The sequence below is a fragment of the Silurus aristotelis genome, assembly GCF_946808225.1.
Source record: "Silurus aristotelis genome assembly, chromosome: 9".
In the NCBI taxonomy this organism is placed as follows: Eukaryota; Metazoa; Chordata; class Actinopteri; order Siluriformes; family Siluridae; genus Silurus; species Silurus aristotelis.
In genome coordinates this window covers 26,600,698-26,623,954 of record NC_139582.1, presented here as the reverse complement: position 1 = coordinate 26,623,954, position 23,257 = coordinate 26,600,698, and the positions used below count along the sequence as shown (strand labels likewise).

General features: G+C 38.8%; 2 long non-coding RNA genes across 3 annotated transcripts in view; both read left to right on the top strand.

Moving 5' to 3' along the window:
* The first annotated feature begins 772 nt into the window (after positions 1-772).
* On the top strand, positions 773-10,207 carry LOC310731242. The gene is made up of 4 exons (XR_014535118.1): positions 773-934; positions 1,067-1,192; positions 6,393-6,507; positions 10,033-10,207. It is a non-coding gene; the product is annotated as an uncharacterized lncRNA (long non-coding RNA).
* A 5,513-nt stretch (positions 10,208-15,720) lies between these two features.
* Positions 15,721-23,257, top strand: part of LOC310731235 — a 276,213-nt gene continuing 268,676 nt past the window's right edge. The window contains exons 1-3 of one of the 2 annotated variants that reach the window (XR_014535109.1): positions 15,721-16,176; positions 19,416-19,570; positions 19,726-19,783. This is a non-coding gene — a long non-coding RNA (uncharacterized lncRNA). Of the gene's footprint in view, positions 16,177-19,415; positions 19,571-19,725; positions 19,900-23,257 lie in introns of those variants that run through there. The other variant, XR_014535110.1, reaches the window with a different exon arrangement.

Sequence of the window (23,257 nt, the reverse complement as noted above, 5' to 3'; positions counted from 1 at the left end):
AAATGACAATTATCTTTGGTAACCTATCCTTTAAAATCTTTACATTGTTGTTACATCCCCAATGAATTTAAGACATGGATACTCAATCCTGCTCCTGGGGAGCCAAGATCCTGCAAAGTTTAGCTTCAACCCCAATTAAACACACCAAATCTGCTAATCAAGGTGTTCAGGATCACTTCATACTTTCAAGCAGGTGTGTTGAACCAGGTTGGAGTTAAACTCTACAATACATTTTTCCTCTCCAGGAGCAGCATTAGACACCCCTGATTTAAGTGACATGAATGTGTTCATTCATTCATTCATTTTCTCCCGCTTATCCGGGATCTTAATTCGGGTCGCGGGGGCAGCAGTCTAAGCAGGCCCCCGCCTGCTGCCCAATCCTCACAGCACCGTCCCTTACGGTCCCTCCTGCAGGTGGTGAGCCCACGGGAAAGACCCACGTCACGGACCTTGATATTTCATATTTCCCTCGTAAGGGACCCCCGGAGCATAGAGGGTTAAGGGCCTTGCTCAAGGGCCCAAGAGTGGCAGCCTGGCGATACCGGGGCTTGAACCCCAGACCTTCCGATCGGCAACCCAGCGCCTTAACCGCTGGAGCCACCACTCCTCCTCGACATGAGTGTGTTACACTATTAAATCTTATTTTGGTGAACAAAAAGTTAACAAAAAACTGTTGTTGCACACATCATTGTTGATTTATTAACAATAAAAGTATACAAGTGTAAATGTGCACATTTTCATTTTTTTCAAAAGCATCAAAGAACGAGGGAGGGGGAGAAATGATAAAGAAAAACAAAGGATTGAAAGATTAAAGCTAGTACTTTAACCATTATATATTTTACAGACAATAAAGCAAAAGATGAGGACAGCAGCATTGCTGGGTCTGCCATGGTACATGCGAGAGACTCCTTCAAAATTCATGAAGATATGCGAGGTAAGCTAAAACATGTTAGGAAAAAAACAGGGAAAATTGACCATTAGATCTCTCAATTTGCAGGGGACTGGGACTGTATTTGTGTCATTGCTTTTAAGTAATAATACCTTGTTTTGTTTACATGCTATAAAGCCCAGTGACTGTGAAGAGGATGTGATCCAGGGTTTGGTGATTGGAATTCTTGTGGTGGTGGAAAATGTGATGGAACCTCTCCCAGCATTCTACAATGACGTTGCCCTGGTGATTGAGGAAGAAGTGGTAATGCGTCACCTGACTGATATACCTAATGCTTTTCTGAACCTGATGGGCTTGGTGTATGCATTAAATCTTGACTATCCAAAGGAACTAAAATTCCCTTTTAAAGTGATACAGCAGCTGTTTATTGGAGTTGGATCAGACTCTTGCACCGCAAAAGTTCACTCTTTGAAGACTAAGTTGATGCGGTAAGACAGAAAACAAACAAAACACTTTTTTCCATTTGGCTACTGTTTAATGGTTGTACTGGTTTAAAGTGTAAGAGCATTGTTGTTTTTAGATCTCATTGTTTTAAGTGGGAAATTGGGATTCTTGAAATCCTTTTAAACTGACTGTTTTCTTGTTCGCTTGTACTGCTTCCTCTTTCCTTGGTTTTTACTATGATTGGGAATTAAAGACAGTTTTTGAACAGTTGAATGTGAAGTTTAACACGGCTTATTGTGAATTATTCATGTACACTTGTTCTTGCAATGAATATATCTGATGACAAGGAGAGGTATTTGTACTATTTTGGCTGGAGGATGTGGGTCTGTGCATACAGAAGTTTGCGCCTGTTTGTGTAAGCTGTGTACAGTGAGGAAAATAAGTATTTGAACACCCTGCTATTTTGCATGTTCTCCCACTTAGAAATCATGGAGGGGTCTGAAATTGTCATCGTAGGTGCATGTCCACTGTGAGAGACATAATCAAACAAAAAAAATCCAGAAATCACAATATATGATTTTTTAACTATTTATTTGTATGATACAGCTGCAAATAAGTATTTGAACACTTGTCTATCAGCTAGAATTCTGACCCTCAAAGACCTGTTAGTCTGCCTTTAAAATGTCCACCTCCACTACATTTATTATCCTAAATTAGATGCACCCGTTTGAGGTCGTTAGCTGCATGAAGACACCTGTCCACCCCATACAATCAGTAAGAATCCAACTACTAACATGGCCAAGACCAAAGAGCTGTCCAAAGACACTAGAGACAAAATTGTACACCTCCACAAGGCTGGAAAGGGCTACGGGGAAATTGCCAAGCAGCTTGGTGAAAAAAGGTCCACTGTTGGAGCAATCATTAGAAAATGGAAGAAGCTAAACATGACTGTCAATCTCCCTCGGACTGGGGCTCCATGCAAGATCTCACCTCGTGGGGCCTCAATGATCCCAAGGAAGGTGAGAAATCAGCTCAGAACTACACAGGAGGAGCTGGTCAATGTCCTGAAAAGAGCTGGGACCACCGTTTCCAAGGTTACTGTTGGTAATACACTAAGACGTCATAGTTTGAAATCATGCATGGCACGGAAGGTTCCCCTGCTTAAACCAGCACATGTCCAGGCACGTCTTAAGTTTGCCAATGACCATTTGGATGATCCAGAGGAGTCATGGGAGAAAGTCATGTGGTCAGATAAAACCAAAATAGAACTTTTGGGTCATAATTCCACTAAACGTGTTTGGAGGAAGAAGAATAATGAGTACCATTCCAAGAACACCATCCCTACTGTGAAGCATGGGGGTGGTAGCATCATGCTTTGGGGGTGTTTTTCTGCACATGGGACAGGGCAACTGCACTGTATTAAGGAGAGGATGACCGGGGCCATGTATTGCGAGATTTTGGGAAACAACCTCCTTCCCTCAGTTAGAGCATTGAAGATGGGTCGAGGCTGGGTCTTCCAACATGACAATGACCCGAAGCATACAGCCAGGATAACCAAGGAGTGGCTCTGTAAGAAGCATATCAAGGTTTTGGCGTGGCCTAGCCAGTCTCCAGACCTAAATCCAATAGAGAATCTTTGGAGGGAGCTCAAACTCCGTGTTTCTCAGCGACAGGTCAGAAACCTGACTGATCTAGAGAAGATCTGTGTGGAGGAGTGGGCCAAAATCCCTCCTGCAGTGTGTGCAAACCTGGTGAAAAACTACAGGAAACATTTGACCTCTGTAATTGCAAACCAAGGCTCCTGTACCAAATATTAACATTGACTTTCTCAGGTGTTCAAATACTTATGTGCAGCTGTATCATACAAATAAATAGTTAAAAATCATACATTGTGATTTCTGGATATTTTTTTTTTTAGATTATGTCTCACACAGTGGACATGCACCGACGATGACAATTTCAGACCCCTCCATGATTTCTAAGTGGGAGAACTTGCAAAATAGCAGGGTGTTCAAATACTTATTTTCCTCACTGTATATGTGAAGGTTTTTCTTGTCTAGTGTTTTTATATCTTTGTAAGAGAATTCTTCATGTCTGTGTTTTTGGATGCAGTGTATCTGTTTAAAAAAGAAATGCTGAGAGTTTGAATTTTACAGTTGTGTTGATTTCATAAAAAAATCTGGTTAGATTTCCTGAACTACTTGTCAAACCAAAGTCCAGTAAACTCACAGTTATGTTGAGGAAAAATTACTATTTTATGTCAATTAGACTCGATCTATTGTTGTGAAAACATGAAAAATGATGTTTTACCAATAGGTTTTTCAGCTGCTTTAACTAAAGATTTGAAATGCTCATTAATTGATTCAGACCGGTGGCTTAATAATTTCAACAAATGAATAAAAGTTGAGTAAACTTAACACCTAATGTGCTAAACTTAACTGAGTCAATGCAACAAGATGACTTGACTAAGTCAAGTTGTGTCAACAAATCCTTTTTTACAGTGTAGGACCACATGCAGCTAAAAGCAGACTTTCTGATTACGTAGCATCTCTGGATGGTGTTTCTGTTTCAGCGTGTACGGCTGTCAAAGACCTTGGTGTGATTATTGACCCGAGTCTTTCCTTTGAGGCTCACGTGAATAATATTACCAGGATCGCCTTCTTTTACTTTGGAAATATTGCTACAATTAGAAATATGTCGTCGTTACAGGATGCAGAAAAACTAGTTCATGCTTTTGTTACTTCTAGATTAGACTACTGTAACGCTTTACTGTCTGGGTGTGTGAGTAAGTGCATTAATAAGCTTCAGTTAGTTCAGAATGCAGCAGCAAGAGTCCTCACGAGATCTAGGAAATATGACCACATCACACCTGTTTTAACAGTCTACACTGGCTCCCAATCAAATCTCGCATTGATTATAAAATACTACTGACGTATAAAGCACTTAACGCTCTCACGCCGCAGTATCTGAGTGAACTTCTGTACCAGTATGATCCTCCAACCCTACTTAGATCAAAAGGTGCTGGCTATCTGTGGGTATACATCATAAAAATGCAGGTTTAGAGTGATTTTGCCTTTACTTTTCTCATAAACTGCAAAGTAAATATCTTGAAATGTAATAAAATAATAGACAGGGAGAGTCTAAATAAGAATTATTTAAAAGATTGAGCAAACCTAGAAAGCAAAATGATTAATTAAGATTTGTATATGTGACATGATTGAAAATGCACTGATGCTTTGAGTGATTTTGCCTTTACTTTTCTCCAAAACTCCACAGTAAAATGAATTGAAATTTGAAATAAGAATATAATAAACAGAGAGACTCTAAATGAAAGTTATTTAAAAGATTGAGTAAACCTAAAGATTTTTGAATATTTGAATATGGTGAATAAAATGCATTGATTTTTCTGTTTCTTAACGGAAACGCCGTTCTGAAGCATCTTTACGTGTGTTTTGACCGCTCCCACCACCCGTACCGTACATGTACGATTAGACGCGCAACACTAAGTGTGGCTCCTTAATCGTGTATTTTCAAGATGTGGCCTTAACCTCAGTGTGGAAAAGCGACTGCTCCGAAGCTGCTGCTTTTCAGCTGATACACACTGTGTGGTCAAAAGTATTTGAATGTGAATATATTGTGGTCTTATCGAGTCAGATGTGGTTCATTCACTATTTATGCTGAGAACCTGCATGAAGGTGGTACTAAATGTATTAAATGTACCATTTACATGTTACAACTCAACTTGCTCTGACCTTAAATCAGGCTCTAAACTGTAGCAGTTCCTCCTCCACCCACACGGGGGAGACTCCTCCATGGAAGTTACGCTGAGTTACAGGAAGTTATGCTGGGTTTCTGTAGGTTCTGTAGGTGGACGATTTATTGCATCTCATGTAAAAATTGCAGTAGCAGTTCTACAGAATTTACGTCTCAATGAGAGAAAAAGCTCAGCTTTAGTAACTCATCCTGCTGTTTTAATCAAAAGATTTCAATAAAAAGAGAATCTCAGCATCTCCAACTAGAAATACAATGTGGATTCTGTTCCGGTTCATACAGCAGGTGATGGAACTCATCATCAGTTTGCATGTTAATGAGCCGGATGAAGCATTTATTCATTAGTTATTTATCCAGTTATCATCTGTTTACCTGTTATTTCAACAAAACCAGATTTTCTCCTGCAAACCAAGTTCAAGAAAATGCTACAAGGAATTGACTCCCATGTCGTGTTTGCTGGACTTTAGAATGTAATACTTTATTGCACTGAGGTGCTTTAGTACCTAAAGGTCTACATTTAATCATATTTATGATTTTATAATAATAATTTTTATTTTTATTATATGCAGATTTACACATATATGAAACCTAAAGAGATAAAATGATTAAATTCCCAATAATTAGTTTGATTAAATGTTATACAATCAGCACATCCTCATCAAAGCATGAAACATTCATAAGTCCCACAAAAAAATAAAAAGTAAAATAAAATAAAATAATAATAATAATAATAAAAATACTGACACTGCCCTCTAGTGGCCCTGTCACGACTTTCTTTTTACTTAATTCTGTACAAATATTATTAATGGTGTTTTGTTGTCTAGTTATATGTGATGTTGCTCTTTTACAAAGCAAGATATTTTTTTCTTAATAATATTAAACTGTCAATCTAAAACTGTTTACTGTTTAACATTTTTAATTTTTAAGCTGCATTTTTGTGATATAAATAAATAAAACAGAAGTTAAATAAAGCTGATTAAAATTAATGTAATAAATAATGTAGAAATAACGAGTACAGATTTAATAACATTGAAACAATTTATTTTGTCTAAAAGATTTGATATAAAATCCAGTCTTTATGGTGAGAACCTGCATGACATTAGTATTAAATGTATTAAAAGTATCATCTACATGCAAGAACTCAATCAAACATGTTAGAATCCAATGAAAACTTGATCAAACCTTAAATCAGACTCTGAACTGTACGAATGCTATTTGTTCTGTTATTGAACTAGAAACAGTGAATGTTGAGATGTTTGGGAACTGATTATCGTCTGTATATATGCAGGTCAGGGGTTTTTTCATGCTGGAACACCGTTCATTACAATGAGACGATGATGTAAGATGACGAGCCAAACCACGGAGACGAAGCTGACTGAGGTGAACCCCTCAAACTAAGTCAAGTCAAGTCAAGTCAAGTTTATTTGTATAGCGCTTTTCACAACAGACATTGTCTCAAAGCAGCTTTACAGAAAACAACAGTGAAGGTGAATGGTGTGCGTTTGTCCCTGATAAGCAAGCCGTGGCGACAGTGGCAAGGAAAAACTCCCTTAGATGATATGAGGAAGAAACCTTGAGAGGAACCAGACTCAAAGGGGAACCCATCCTCATATGGGTGACATCAAGAGTTTGGTCATAAATCTTTCAACAATACAGAACAATTTGTGATCATCATAGATCCAGCATCAGCTTCTCCATGCCAGGGCCTTTAAACACTCAGCATCTACTTCTCCATGATCATCCATAGGTCCATAATCTTCACGAGGTGGGACGTGACTGGAGCTGGCCAAACCTCAGGATGCCTCGGGATGGGGAGAGAAAGAGAAGCAGTGGAGAGGAATTAGCGTAGCTGCTGTTCATGATATTAACAGCACAAGTTGATAATGTGCATGTAATCATATATTCTGGAGCACAAGGTTATTATGTGATGTGTGTTATGTATGTTATGTGTAGGCTTTGCTAAAAAGATATGTTTTTAATCTACACTTAAACTGGGAGAGTGTATCTGAACCCCGAACACTGTCAGGAAGACTATTCCAGAGTTTAGGAGCTAAATGTGAAAATGCTCTACCGCCTTTAGTGGACTTTGCTATTCTAGGAACTACTAGAAGCCCAGAGTTTTGAGATCTCAGGGAGCATGACGGATTGTAGCGTGTTAAAAGACTGGATAGATACATGGGAGCCAAACCATTTAGTGCTTTATAAGTGAGTAGCAGTAGTTTGTAGTCTATTCGAAACTTAATAGGAAGCCAATGTAGGGACGATAAGATTGGGGTTATATGATCGTATTTTCTTGATCTAGTAAGAACTCTTGCTGCCGCATTCTGAACTAACTGAAGCTTGTTTATTAATGATGCAGGACATCCACCTAGTAATGCATTACAGTAGTCTATTCTAGAGGTCATAAACGCATGGACGAGCTTCTCTGCATCAGATATAGATAACATATTTCTTAGCTTAGAAATATTTCTAAGGTGAAAGAAGGCTGTTTTTGTAACTTGATTGATGTGATTTTTAAAAGATAAGTTGCTGTCTAAAATAACTCCCAGGTCTTTTACCGTTGAACTAGTAGTTACAGAACAACCGTCTAAATGCAGGCTGAGATGCTGGAGCTTCTGTGTACTATTTTTTGGGCCGAAGAGCAAAATCTCTGTTTTATCAGAATTTAATAGCAGAAAGTTATGGGTCATCCAATCTCTTATTTCTTCAACACATTTAGTTATGCGAGCTAATTGAGCTGTATCGCCTGGTTTGGATGAAATATATAGCTGGGTATCATCAGCATAACAATGGAAGCTAATTCCATGCCTTCTAATTATATTTCCTAATGGAAGCATGTATATTGTAAAAAGCAGGGGTCCTAGAACTGACCCTTGTGGCACGCCATAATTTACTAGCATTATCCTGGATAGCTCTCCATTTAAATCTACGAAATGGTAACGATTGGACAGGTAGGATTTAAACCAGCTTAATACCTGTCCCTGAATACCGATGTAATTCTGTAAGCGATCGAGGAGAAGATCATGATCTATAGTGTCGAACGCAGCACTAAGATCTAGTAAAACTAATAGGGAGATGTAGCCTTGGTCTGAAGCTAAAAACAGGTCATTAGTGATTTTAACTAGAGCAGTTTCTGTGCTATGATGGGGCCTAAAACCTGACTGAAACTCTTCAAAGATATTGTTCTCCTGCAAGTGGTTACATAACTGGGCAGCGACAATCTTTTCTAAAATCTTAGACATAAATGGGAGATTTGAAATTGGTCTGTAATTCGATAGCGTGTTTGGATCCAGATTAGGTTTTTTAATGAGGGGCTTAATAACTGCTAACTTGAGGGATTTAGGGACATGACCTAACGATAGTGAGGAGTTAATAATATTGAGAAGAGGCTCACCAGCTGTATATAACACTTTCTTCAGTAGTTTAGTGGGAATTGGATCTAACTGACATGTTGTTGATTTAGCTTTCATAATAGCATCATACAGCTCTTCCTGTCCTATACATGTAAAACAGTGTAGTTGTGGGGTTGTAAGTACGATTGTGTCGGGAGATGCTGTCAGAGGTTGAACTGCCACAATTGTTTTTCTAATGTTATCTATTTTTTCAGTGAAGAAATTCATAAAGTCTTCACTACTAAACTGTGATGGAACACATTTTTCAGATCCCTGATTTGTTGTTAATTTAGCGACTGTACTGAAAAGGAACCTGGGATTGTTTTTGTTATTTTCTATGAGTTTGCTCAGGTGTTTAGCTCTAGCAGCTTTTAGCGCCTGTCTGTAGCTAAGCATACTGTCTTTATACGCAATTCTAAATACCTCCAATTTAGTTTTCCTCCATTTTCTCTCCAGATTACGTGTTGTTCTCTTTAGGGCATGCGTATGACTATTATACCAAGGTGCAGGTGCTTGTTCTCGAACCTTTTTTAACTGGATGGGGGCAACAGTGTCTAAAGTGCTAGTGAGGATAAGGTCTATGTTGTTCGCCATCTCATCAAGATGATCAGCAGTTATGGGTTTAATGTGAAACTGAGATAAATCAGCCAGGTTATTTATGAATCTGTCCTTAGTGGTTGGAATAATAGTCCTACCAAGTCGATACCATGGTGAAACACGGTTAATCTGCTCTACCGGTAGTGTGTACAGTAGGAGATAATGGTCTGTGATGTCATCACTCTGGGGTAAAATATCTATATCAGTGACGTCTGCTCCGTAGGATATTATTAAGTCTAGTGTGTGGTTAAAACGGTGGGTTGGTCTGGTGACGTTTTGTTTAACTCCAAAAGAGTTTAGTAAATCAACAAATGATAATCCTAGGGCATCGTTTGCATCATCTACATGAATATTAAAATCTCCTACAAGCAGCACTTTATCAAAACTGATCAAGAGGTCTGAGAGAAAACAAGCAAACTCATGAAGAAAATCAGCGTAGGGCCCTGGGGGTCTGTACACGGTGACCAGAGCGAGTTTTCTATGCATGTCTGAAAGTGCAATTTTAAGAACGAGCACTTCAAATGATTTAAAGCTGAATCCTAATCTCTGACAAACATTAAAAGAAGCACTATAAATGGTTCCTACACCCCCCCCCCCCACGAACCAGTCTGACGGGGCTCATGCTTATAAACATATCCTGACGGTGTAGACTCGTTTAGACCCATATAATCACCTGGTTTAATTCAGGTCTCAGTGAGACAGAGTGCATCGAGATTATTATCTGTGATCATCTCATTTACAGTCAGTGCTTTGGGTGCAAGTGATCTAATGTTTAAAAGACCGAACTTTAGAACTTTGTTGTGTTTGTTTATCTGGCATTTTTCAGTTTTAACTGCAATAAGATTATTTCTGGATCTTGTGTATGTAATTCTTGGTTTTACTACCCGAGGAATAGATACGGTTTCTATAAACTGGGCTGTGTGTGAACTTGTAACCCAGGAACAGAGAAGGAACTTTCTGACCAGCTGCTGGTTTTGCACAAACAGAACAAAAGTTTCTTTTTCTTGAGAGAGACTGCTGAAAGAAATATTTTTAAGGAGACAGAATGTTTTATGTTACAGATTTTTCTAGAACTGTGGAATCGAGTCATTTACCAGTGAATCTTTTGATTCAGACTCAATTAAACGAACACTGTTGCTAACATTATTATCAGATTTATTATTATTGTTATTACTAACACATTATTAGATATTACCTTCGATATAATGAAGTTTTATAGGAAACATTATAACTAAATGAACAATTTCCTATGTTATAAGTTATAATTATCTCATTCATACAACTGAGCAGTTGAGGGCCCATGATAGCAGCTCCAACAGACATTTAGTTGAATCTTCTGAGGAGAAGTGGGTTCCACACACCAGCCATCCACCAGAAAAGAGGTTCAAGCAGTCTCCAAACTCAGCACCTGTTTCAGCTCTACCAGTAAGAGTGAGAGACAGAAAATCCCAGTCTTCACTGGTTTTATCCCCCAACACAGCTGAAGAGAGGTGGAATCAGGATTTTACACCCCAGTCTGTAGACCATCTGTCATAGCACTTGTTGATGAGAAGATGTTGGGAACGGGCTACAAACTGTTCGTTGACGACTTCTACACAAGTCCAGCACTGTTTAGAGATCTCCTAAAAAATTATATCTGAGCATGTGGGAAAATTCAGTCCACAAACCCTCAAACCATCAGCAACAAGCTTCTGAAAAAAAAAGCTCCTCGAGGCCTCATCACTGGCTGAGAGAAGAGGATGTGCTGTTTGTAGAATGGAAGGATAAAAGGAAGGTCCAGATGTGCTCCATCATTCACAGAGGCACTGAAGGAAGCATTGTGCTACTTTTACTTTCATTACTTTCTTCTTCTACTGTTTTTCTAATGTTCAAATACCAGTCCTTTGCTTATTGTGTGAATGTTATTATTCCCAGTACATTTGGTTATCAGGCTGCTTTTCCTCAAACAGACGGAGGAAGAAAAGGACTACACCCAGTCTCAGAATAATGTTTATAGGAATCTCGTTTTTATTGTATTTTCTTCAAAGATGAAATATAAACAATCAGACTTTTAACCCATCACTATTCTGGATTGTTTCAGGACCAAATTCATGTATTTATATATAAAAAAAATAAATAATGTTTTATGACATACACATTTTTTTCTAAGGAACTTCAGCATCTTTGGATGATGTAAAGCCCAATGTGTCTTCTTTCAAAAAAGATGTAAATTGTGTATGTAGCACACTGTTGTCAGGAACTTTTACCATTGAAAGTCAGGAAGGTCATTTTCAGCTGTGAGGCCCAAAAGTGGGGCTGAAACCGAACAGGGTTCAAGAAACCGGGTTTATTTTCATATAAGTAACAGTATTTAGTTCAGTAAACTTAAGTTGATTTAAAGGAGAATTCAGTGCTGTTTAGTTCAGTAAAGTCTTCATTTAATCCAAAACTATTCGATTCATTAAGTTCAATTATCCTCAAATTAATATTTTTACATTCAATAAAAACAAATCATCCAGTTTTCATTGATGTTTATTTATTGAATAATGCATTTAATAAACAATTGGTTTCACTCAGAATGACGTTTTTTTTTTTTTTTTATAAAACTCATTTGAAGCATATAGTTTTACAATAAATACAATAAACAGCATTTTGCCTAAAATACTCACATACAGGTTTTATAATAATCCCAAATTAAACTGGAATTTTTTTTTTCAAAACTTCTGCACCAGTCGTTTAAAACAAAACCAATATAGAAACATTTATTCCAGTTCATAAATCCTATTAAACATGCAGCATTGAACATGAACTTCCAGCAGATGAACATCTCATAATACTGTCTGGCAGTGAGAAATGTACAGGTTGTTTTTACTCCATACACATGAACTTACTTTGATCAGAAACACAATCATACTCCAAATCAATTAATCAATAAAGTCAATAAAAGAATCCCAAACTGCTGTGTGTCTTGTCCTCGCTATTAATGACGTCATTAGAGCTCCACTACTTCTAATTACCTGCTGTGACAGTGAGCTCTAATACACATCACACTGCCACCTACTGGTCATTTATGATTCTGCAACATTCATAGAGTCACTCCGGTCAACTTCCGGTTCTCAACTCGGATTCACTCGCTTTATACACAGTTTACAGCCGTTTTTATCTTATTAATGACTGTAATATCGCTCTTCTCTCAGGAACAACAGAAAAGCTGTGAAGACATGATATTTTATCCGATCTTTACCTCTGTAATGTGCGCATGCGCATAGTGCGGTTAAGCGAGACCGGGTTACGTCACAGACGGAGGGCGGGGCATCTCCCTGTGACGTCACAGTAAGGCAACGTCTATAATTGGGAACGCGTCTCTGTTTCTCTCATTTCCGAGGTTTTTGCGTGTGAGTAAAGAGGCATAAACATGGAGCTCTTCAGAAGGTTGAGAAAGTTTTTTCAAAGCAGAAGAACAAAGAAAACTAAGCAGATTGCTGAAATGAAGGAGAAGCTGGAACACATGGAGAAAGTAATAAAAGACTTGGATGCATTTTCTCTTCTAATGATAGAGAAGATAACAGAAGAGAAAGAAGAGAAAGCCATTCTTCTACAGACGGTGCAAAAGCTGGAGGCTACTTTGGCTTTTGAGCGAAAGCAGCAGGAACAGGACATAACTGAGAGAAGCCAGAGCTGGGCGAGAGAACACAAACAACTGGAGGAACGTGTTGCTCAGCTTAAATTTATTTTGGAGCAGACCACCATGGAGCTCCAGTCTTCCCTGGAAATCAATGAGGAACTGGAGAAAACTGTAGAATGTGAAAGAGAGAGCTGGAGGAGAGAACAAAAGAAAGTGGAGGAACATGTTGCTCAGCTTGAGGTCACTTTGGAACAGACCACCATGGAGCTCCAGTCTTCCCTGAAAATCAATGAGGAACTGGAGAAAACTGTAGACTGTGAGAGAGAGAGCTGGACGAGGGAACAAAAACAACTGAAGGAACATGTTGCTCAGCTTGAGTTTTTTTTGGAACATACCACCATGAAGCTACAGTCTTCCCTGAAAATCCATGAGGAACTGGATAAAATTGTAGAATGTGTGAGAGAGAGCTGGACGAGAAAACAAAAGAATATAGAGGAACATGTTGCTCAGCTTGAGGTCACTTTGGAACAGACCACCATGAAACTCCAGGATACTCAGAATCACTGTGAGAAAGTGAAAAATAGTGCAGAGCAGGAGAGCGATCATTTGATCAGAGAGAAAGAGCGACTGGAGGAACGTGTTGCTCAGTTTGAGACCACGTTGGATTTTGAGGAAAAACAAGAGGACGAAAGAGAGAAAACTAAACTTGACATAGAGGAGAGGAACAACTTACAGCTTCAGACCAACAGGGGGCTCCAGGATACCCAGAATCTCTGTGAGGAAGAAAAGAAGACTTCAGAGAATAAAACAGATCGTTATATGGGAGGAAAGTGTTGCTCAGCTGTGACAAGAAAACATTCAAAAGAAAATGAGAAATAGAAAAAAAAGAAGATGACAAGAGAAACAAAGAGTCTGAACACTTTTACTACAGCGAGACACAATAAACACTATTAAATAAATAAAGATTTTGAATTTCAATCATGTCTAATGTCTCTTCATCACAGAGAGCATTCAATGATGGTATTTTTTTTTCTTGAAATCCACTTTAGTAAAGTCAGTGATGTTTGATGTCCTTAAAGAAAATAAATTTGACAGAAACTGAAGTTGAGGTATTTTCTTGCAGCTTTAGTGCTTTGTTCATTTTGAGCTCTGAAAGCAATATAGCTGACAGTTAATGTGGGGCAGAACCTGATTCACTTAAACATCTGTACTTTATAATTAATCACATGGATTGGCACAAGAAAGTGGATGATCTTTCAGCAGTCATTCTGACAGGGTTAACACTGAAATCACCTCACAACACCTGAACACTACTGCTGGATGGAGCAGCGGGTGCGTGCACGAGCGGCGGTTGGTGAATGGAGGGTGGAGCCGGGGGGAAACGAGCGGTAAGAAGCAGATCTGTGGCTAATGGGGCTAATCAGTGTGTGTTCCTGTCTGATGAACTGTTCTGTATTGGTCCTGTTTACTTCAATAGTAAGGAATGTAGACCTGAGATCCTGATTATTGGACTTTTATTACCCATAAGGCAGTGGTTTTTACCCTTTTTTGAGGCGTGACTCATTGTTTACATGAAGAAAACACAGTGCATGTAGGGGTACGGTCTCAGGAGCCCTGCAGTAAGTGTGCTGTGTGCATGTGATTGATAAATGTGCAGGTAGAAATTCAACTGAAACTGCATTCAATCTGGTTGATTATCAAGCAAGTTATTTTTTAACTACATTTAAGTTCCCTGTTATAGGATAACTTGCAATTTTGTAAATTCCAACTTTATTTTCATTAATTCCTGTTAATACCTAAATATTCCTGATAATTCATATGGGAAGTTTCCAGTCTTAAAAATTCCTGCAACCACATTCCTAGGAAATACATGAGCTGTTCCTTGGTCTTGGGCACAGGGATATTTTGCCTGCCGCTGTTTTTTAATTTATTAAGTTTTTTTAAGTTTTACATTGTTCATTGTTCAAGAATTTTACCTGTTGTACAAATTCCAGTTTAGACACAGAAGCTTTGTGTATGTGAGGATCCTCTATAATTATTTGGAGAAAGAGTCTGGTGTCATTATGCCATGGCTTGGGAATTCGGGATGTTGTTAATAAATGTGAACTGATTTAATGTCATACAGTGTGTCTGTGTTCTACATTACAGTGGGGTCTGAGGTTTGGTTCCCACCTGTGTTTTTCTTGTTCTACCTTCTGCTTCAAATTCCTACATGTTCTATGAAAACCAATTTACAGTCATTTTCTTTTTCCCTTTTTCTTTTTCTGTTCTTTATTTTCTTTCAGTGTTTCTTTGAGCATACAATACAATACAATACAATACAATACAATACAATACAATACAATACAATACAGGTGTGAACCTACCTGTCATGATGAGTGTATGTGATAAATATCCGCTAGGTGGCAGTAATGGCACACTTACCGGTAAGCTGTAGACGAACTCATGTAGAAGTGATGATGTTACAGTGCAGTTGTTGCATGTGCAGACCTGTGATGGAGTAAAAGAGATGTTCCTCACTAAGAGTTCGCTACACTGAAGTAAGAAACATACAGAGAGAGAAGACAATTGTGTCTTGTTGTTGGTGATGTATTTTATCTAAACAGTGTATTTTCAGTCTGTGGTAACGTTTTTTTTTTTTCTGCACACTTTCCTGATGCCCCCAAACTGATTATGATGATGGTGACAGCATGGCCAAGTGTTTTGTCTCATGACGGCTCTTTGACGTAGCTTCCTGTGTTTGACTTGTTTGCAGCGAGTTCCGTGTTTGTATTTCTCTCTGCGTTTTCAAACAAACTTTACTATTTATCTCTCCTTTTTTCCTCTTTTAATAATTCTAAATTGTTTTTTTGTCTTCCTGACTTGTGCCTGTAGTAAGTTAACTTGACTATCACTAGTGTTGACTATATTCATTCCCTCTCACTTTATCACATCTCTGTATCTTAACGCTATCTGCTATTATAAGCACTATGCCGGCTGTGTGTCTGCCTTTGAGCACAGGTGAGGACTCGTTCGATGTCCGCGCTACCGGAGACAAAGGTAAGGTGCACACTCCCTGTTTTCCTGGTGCTCGTGTACTCGATGTCGCTGCGCAGGTACCCGCGATCCTGAACGAGAACTTTGCAGCGGTTGTTCTTCATGCCGGAACGAACGACACCCGGCTGAGGCAAACGGAGATCTTAAAGAGGGATTTCAGGATCCTGGTGGAGACGGTACGCAGCACATCACTCACAACGAGGATCATAGTGTCAGGACCTCTTCCCACTTACCAGCGAGGGGCTGAGAAGTTTAGTAGACTCTTTGCACTAAATGAATGGTTACAGTCATGGTGTCGAGAGCACAAACTTCTCTTTATTAATAACTGGAACTGTTTCTGGAAGCGTCCGAGGTTCCTCCGCCCTGATGGCCTGCACCCCAGCAGAGTTGGAGCAGCAGTGCTATCAGATAACATCTCTAGGATACTTCACACCATCTGACTGGTAAGACATCAGGAAATTTACGACTATGAGAACATTTATACAACAAACCAAATAGTTACAAGTTCACACACAGCCCAGTTTATAGAAACCGTATCTATTCCTCGTGGTAAAACCAATAATTAAATACACAAGATCCAGAAATAATCTTATTGCAGTTAAAACTGAAAAATGCCAGATAAGCAAACACCAAAAAGTTCTAAAGTTTTTTTTTTTTTTAAACATTAGATCACCCAAAGCAGTGATTGTAAATGAGATGGGGCCTGAAACCTGACTGAAACTCTTCAAAGATATTGTTTTCTTGTAAGTGGGAACAGAACTGGGCAGCGAACAATCTTTTCTAAAATCTTAGAGATAAATGGGAGATTTAAAATGGGTCTGTAATTTGATAGCGTGTTTGGATCCAAATTAGGTTTCATAATGAGGGGCTTAATAACTGCTAACTTGAGGGATTTATGGACGTGACCTAAAGATTTAGCTTTAGGTCACGTCCATAACACTGTTTCAGAGTTTAGCTCCTAAACTCTGGAATAGTCTTCCTGACAGTTTTCCGGTTCAGACACACTCTCCCAGTTTAAGTGCAGATTAAAAACTTATCTTTTTAGCAAAGCCTACACATAACATACGTCTCACATCATAACCTTGTGCTCCAGAACATCTGATCACATGCACATTATCAACTTGTGCTGTTAATATCATGAACAGCAGCTACGCTAATTTCTCTCCACTGCTTCTCTTTCTCTCCCCATCCCGAGGCTTCCTGAGGTTTGGCCATAACCATAAAGACTGTATAAGACTGTAGAAAGAACATTACTTATAATCTTATACTCCAGTGCTCATGTTAGTTCTCACTCTCCAGTGTTCTGTATTAATAAAAGATTCATGATCACACTCTTGATGTCACTCAAATGAGGATGGTTCCCCTTTTGAGTCTGGTTCCTCTTAAGGTTTCTTCCTCACTACATCTAAGGGAGTTTTTCCTTGCCACAGTCCTTTTTCCTTGCTCATCAGGGATAAATGCACACCATTCACCTGTTGATTTCTGTAAAGCTGCTTTGAGACAATGTCTTGTGAAAAGTGCTATAGAAATAAACTTCACTTGAAGTTATGGGAAAGTGTAGTGGAAGCCAGGCTGAGAGAAGGTGACCATCTGTGAGATTTGTGAGGTACCACAGATGTAATATTTGCTTTGAGAATGTTGATGGAGAAGTATAGAGAAGATCAGAAGCAGTTACATTGTAAGTTTGTGGATTGTAGAGGACAGATTAGTATGGAGATTTTTTTGTAAAAATGAACTACACCCCGCACGTTTTTTGTGATTTTGTGAGCGAGCTTTGTGTTTTCAATGTTGGAGAATATAATAAAGGTTTGTATGGAGAATCGACGGTGGTTTGTATTGTATACTGGTAAATCTCTGCTGTTAGTTGGTGCACATATGCCTTTTGTTGTTAACAAACATGTATGTAAATTTTTATAGCATGCCTTCATCAAACAAATCGCGGCAACGCTCTAGTGTAAAAAAAACCTCCAAAAACACGTGCATGCACATTCTCATTTATTAACGCACATCATATACATAAAGAAATTGAAAGCACGTTAATATATTGCAGCCATATTGGTTTTCGTTTGTCTCGATGCCGGCGACATAACCGGGTTCCACTGTAATATTAATATGAGGTGAGGTCCAGTTACCAGTGTGACACTAAAACAGGTAGAAGTAATAACTACGTTTTACTGAAGTACATGTCAGAGCCAAGACTTCTTTACTTTCACTTGAGTAAAAAAGTATAATCAGTACTTCAACTTTTACCTGAGTATTTTAAAACATGAGTATCTGTACTTCTACTTAAGGATGTGTGTACTTTTTTGCCACCTCTGATGTAATAGAACTGTATCATGCAGTAATAATGTGCTTCTACTGTCTTACACACTGAAAGCAGAAACATTCAAACTATACACACCTTTAAGTGCCAGAAGGTGGTTTTCAATACCAGAGTTCCTTTGGAAAAGAAAAAGAAACGTTCAGATAGAACACGATGTTCATGTGCACTTTATCTGTAGGATGATTTTGGTTGCAGAAATTTAAATAGATTCAATGTGACCAAATCACATGACATGAACAATTCTACAGTATAGATGATACATTGGGGGGGGGGTTTTACAGTCAAGTGAAGTTTATTTCTATAGCGCTTTTCACAACAGACATTGTTTTAAAGCAGCTTTACAGAAATCAACAGTTAAGGTGAAGAGTTTGATCATAAATCTTTCAACAATACAGAACACTGGAGAGTGAGAACTAACATAAGCACTGGAGTATAAGATTATAAGTGATGTTCTTTCTACAGTCTTATACAGTCTTTATGGTTATAAAACTAGGAGCTACTGAGCAACTCATAAAATAGCTCAACTTCTGTGATCCATGTAGTGGGATCCAATTGGCACTGGTACGTCTCTAGATGGTTCGGAATGTTTGCGAGTTCGGCATCTACTACTTCAAAGGTCCATAATCTTCATGAGGTGGGACGTGACTGGAGCTGGCCAAACCTCAGGATGCCTCGGGATGGGGAGAGAAAGAGAAGCGGTGGAGAGGAATTAGCGTAGCTGCTGTTCATGATATTAACAGCACAAGTTGATAATGTGCATGTGATCAGATGTTCTGGAGCACAAGGTTATGATGTGAGACGTATGTTATGTGTAGGCTTTGATATGTTTTTAAGAGTTTCGAGATCTCAGGGAGCGTGACAGATTGTAGCATGTTAAAAGACTGGATAGATACATGGGAAGGATACAGAAGGATAATCAGTAAAAAAAATAAAGAATAAACAGTAAAAAAAAAACTTTACTTGTTTGTGTCTGTGTTCCACATCTTCAAACTTTTTGAGTCTACAGTCAGTTTATTTTATATTTTAAGAAAATTTCCCAAAAGAGCTCACCTGGAAGCATCAGTGGAACTCATGCTGAAGATGCTGAACCAGCTGGACATTGACATTTTTTTATGGGAAATGTTTATTTGACATAATTTGCAGCACAATCTTCCGATACAAATTAATTAATCATTTGAGCAATTTTCTGTATCATTTCTTATCAATTATCTGTTAGATTTTATGAGATGAAGGGGGGATAATAATTGGCCAAACATATCGAACAAAAGAAATCAGCAACATATATTGGTCATCCTTGAGTTCAAATGATATGCTCAGTTGTATGTTTGAGTTCATTGTAGTCTTTTTGATCATCTGAAGAAGAAGGCGGCAGTGATTCACGGTCTCTTGGAGCTCTTGAATGTCCTCCAGTAGCTTCTGGTATCTCATCAGATGATCTCTCCTATGCTCTGCTCTATCCTTCTTCTTCTCACAGTGATTAAGAGAATCCTGGAGCTCTCTGATGGTCAGAAGCGGTAAGTTGTTCCTCTCATTCATGTCTAGTTGGTCCTTCTTGCTTTTCTCCTCCCATTTATATCTCTCAAATTCCAAACTGGCCTCTAACTGAGCAACATGTTCCAGCAGCTGCTTTTGTTCTGTCACCCAGCTCTCTCTCTCTCACGTTCTCCAGATTTCTCCTGTTCCTCATGGAGTTTCAGGGAAGACTGGAGCTCGGTGATGTTCTGGAGGTGTGTGTCGTTTCTATGATTTATGTTCTGTTCACGCTGCTTTTGCTCCATAGTTAAAGTAGCCTCCAGAGTTTGCACCTTCTGTACCAGAATGGCTTTCTCTTCTTTTATCTTCTCTATTACAGTTTTTTTGGATTGCTTACACACTAAAATTAAAAGTAGTACACTATTAGCAATACCTTACACTCAAGAGGCAAAACATCAGCCCATATTTGCACAACTATAAGCACAATGTCAACCTCACACTTGTTGCAAAACTCTACACACAGTGATTTGCAAAACTGTCAAATTACTGCACCGTCCAACCAATTGGTTCAACACAGTCATCAGGTGTGTAAACACTTGTTTGCTTAATTGCAGACACACCAATCAGGTGTATAAGCACTATAAAAGCAGCAGGTGAGTTCATCGGTCTTCAAGCACAATTGAAAGAGTCAGAGAAAGAGTAAGACGAGGAGGAGAACGAGGAGAACAAGGAGGAGGACAAGGAGGAGCAGGAAGGGGAGGAAGAGGAGTCAACAGAGGAGGAAGGGGAGGAACAGGAGCCAACAGAGGAGGAAGAGGAGTCAACAGAGGAGGAAGGGGAGGAAGAGGAGTCAACAGAGAAGGAAGGGGAGAAAGAGGAGTCAACAGAGGAGGAATTAACAGAGGAAGAGGAAGAGATGGAGGCCATGCTGGAGGTAGAGGTAGAGGAAGAGGAAAAGGAAGACAAGAAGGTGCTCAAAGAGGACCGAATCTGACAAATGAGATCCGCGCAACACTGGTTGGCCACGTTGTCAACCACGGCCTGACGCTGAGGAAGGCTGGACTGCGAGTACAGCCAAATCTAAGCCAATACACAGTGGCAAGTGTGATATGAACATTTCGACTGGAAAATAGGTATTGTAAAAATATCATCATATCAAAAACATCTGCACGGTTTCAGTAACTGCTCACAGTAATGTATTCTAGGCACTATCAGCACTTCTTTTACCTTTTCCTGTGAAATTACTGTACTATTGTATACTGTTTTCTTTTGCTACATAGGATTGAGGGTCAGGAACGACAAGGGGGAAGGCCTCCTATGTTCACTGAACAGCAAGAAAGGGAGATAGTGAACATGGTTTTGTCCAACAATGCTATAACACTCAATCAGCTCCAAGCTAACATTGTCAATAAGCATGCCAGTTTCAACGATATCCATCAGGTCTCAACATCAACACTGGCACGCATCTTTAAAAAAACACATCTTCAAATGAAGCAAATTTATCGAGTGACTTTCGAGCGCAACCCGAAAGGGTGAAACGACTGCGGTATGATTATGCAGAGGCATGTATTCACTTTAGCAGTGTGTTCTTGCATACTGTCTCATAATCTTTTACTGTACTGTAATATGTATACTAGATCTACACTGAACTACACAATTTTGCATGACACTGTTTTTCAGATAGTTTTACAAATGGATGGAGAGGAGATCCAGCATGAGTTCATTTACGTAGATAAGGCTGGGTTCAACCTGTCGAGAACACGAAGGAGGGGAAGAAACATTATTGGCCACAGGGCTATAGTCAATGTCCCAGGGCAACGTGGGGGTAATATAACACTCTGTGCAGCCATTACACAGAATGGGGTCCTCCACCGCCATGCCCATAAGGGCCCTTACAACTCAGCACTCATACTTACATTCTTGGACCAATTGCACGACATAAAAGCTGCAAATCAAAACTATCATATGCAATACATTGTTGTCTGGGACAATGTGTCTTTCCACCGCTCTGCTCTGGTTCAGAACTGGTTTCAGCAACATCCACATTTCACTGTCCTATATCTTCCACCATACTCTCCATTTCTCAACCCTATAGAAGAGTTTTTCTCGGCATGGCGGTGGAAGGTATATGATCTCCGTCTCCAAGCTGAGGTACCCCTTATCCAAGCCATGGAGGAGGCCTGTGACCAGATGGAGGTAGCAGCAATGCAAGGATGGATTCATCATTCAAGACATTTCTTTCCAAGGTGTCTTGATAATGACAACATTGCCTGCGATGTTGATGAAATTCTCTGGCCAGATCCAGCTAGGCGAAGAGACAATGTCTAGTTCTTTTTTTTTTTTTTTTACAGTGAACTTACAGTACAATACGTGAAGTGCCGTTTTGTTACAGTATAATGAATCTCCATGTCAACATTTTGGGCGTGTTGACAAATAAATGAGTTTCTTCAGTCTGCAACATTGGTCTTGTGTAGTGTTTGGTATATTTTCATTATATTTGTACTTTATTGATGGTAGCCTACTCTAATCATAGGGAAGTAGTTTAGTAGTTAAGTTTATCACAGCAGAGTGTAACTCGTGCAAACAAAGTATAGTAATGTGAAACGTGTGTGTTTCATATGGTAAAAAAGTGTGGTTTTCACACAAAAGTGTATAGTTTTTACAAGAGTGTTTAATTATGCAAGGGATCTGTAGTGTTTTGCTAATTGGGTGTGTGGTTGTGCTAATTGTGTGTGTTTTGAGAACACGGGCCCTGTTTTAAAAATCCTGCTTAAGCAATCCAAAAAAACTGTAATGAACTTTTATTTTCATTTGGTGATGAAGCTCGGGTGTTCTTGTATTCAGAGCAGTGAGAACTGCATACAATTCTAGACTGAGACTCCTGAAGTTACTGTCACAGTTGGACCCTGGAAACACAGATTTTATTGCTCCCACATTGAAGTTGATTGCTTTCCATTTTATTCTTTCTGCATAATAATATTTTGTTAAAAACTGGAATTTAATTTAGTAAATAACAATGATGATTTGTTGATACTTCATAATCATCTATGATATAGAATAAAACATTGTTTCTATCAGCAGCATTTCTATTTTCTTCCTTATAAAAATTTTAAGTATAAGTTAAACAATAGCAAGAGAAAAATCAGTGAACTGTTCATGAAATAATCACAAAAAAATGTTCCTAAAGACGTTTTTAATGACACCGAGACTCATCCAGTCCATTTAGAATAATCGACTTTTAACATTCACCTTAATCTCAAAGGTGTTCAGTGAAGTTGAGATTAGAGCTCTGTGCAGGCCAGTTTAGTTCTTCCACACCAAACTCATCCAACCATGTCTTTATGAACCTCAGTTTGTGCACTGTGGCATGGTCATGCTGGATTAATAAAGGGCCGTCTCCAAACTATTCCCACAATATTAGAAGCATTGCATTGTCCAAAATGATTTGGTATGCTAAAGTAATGAACATTTCCCTACACTTTAAATCAAGGGCTGAGTCTTACCCCTAAAGTACAGCCCCATACCATTACCACTCCTCAACCAAACATTACAGTTGACTAATAAACTTATTTGAAGTTAGAGAAACACAAAAAATGAACGTTGGTGCAAAATACCTAAAGGTTTATACATTTAACATTTTAGATTTAAAAAAGACTTAGGGTGAGATTTGTCTGCACTTTAATTCTTATACATATATACATCTTAGACATATACAACAAAAATCTATT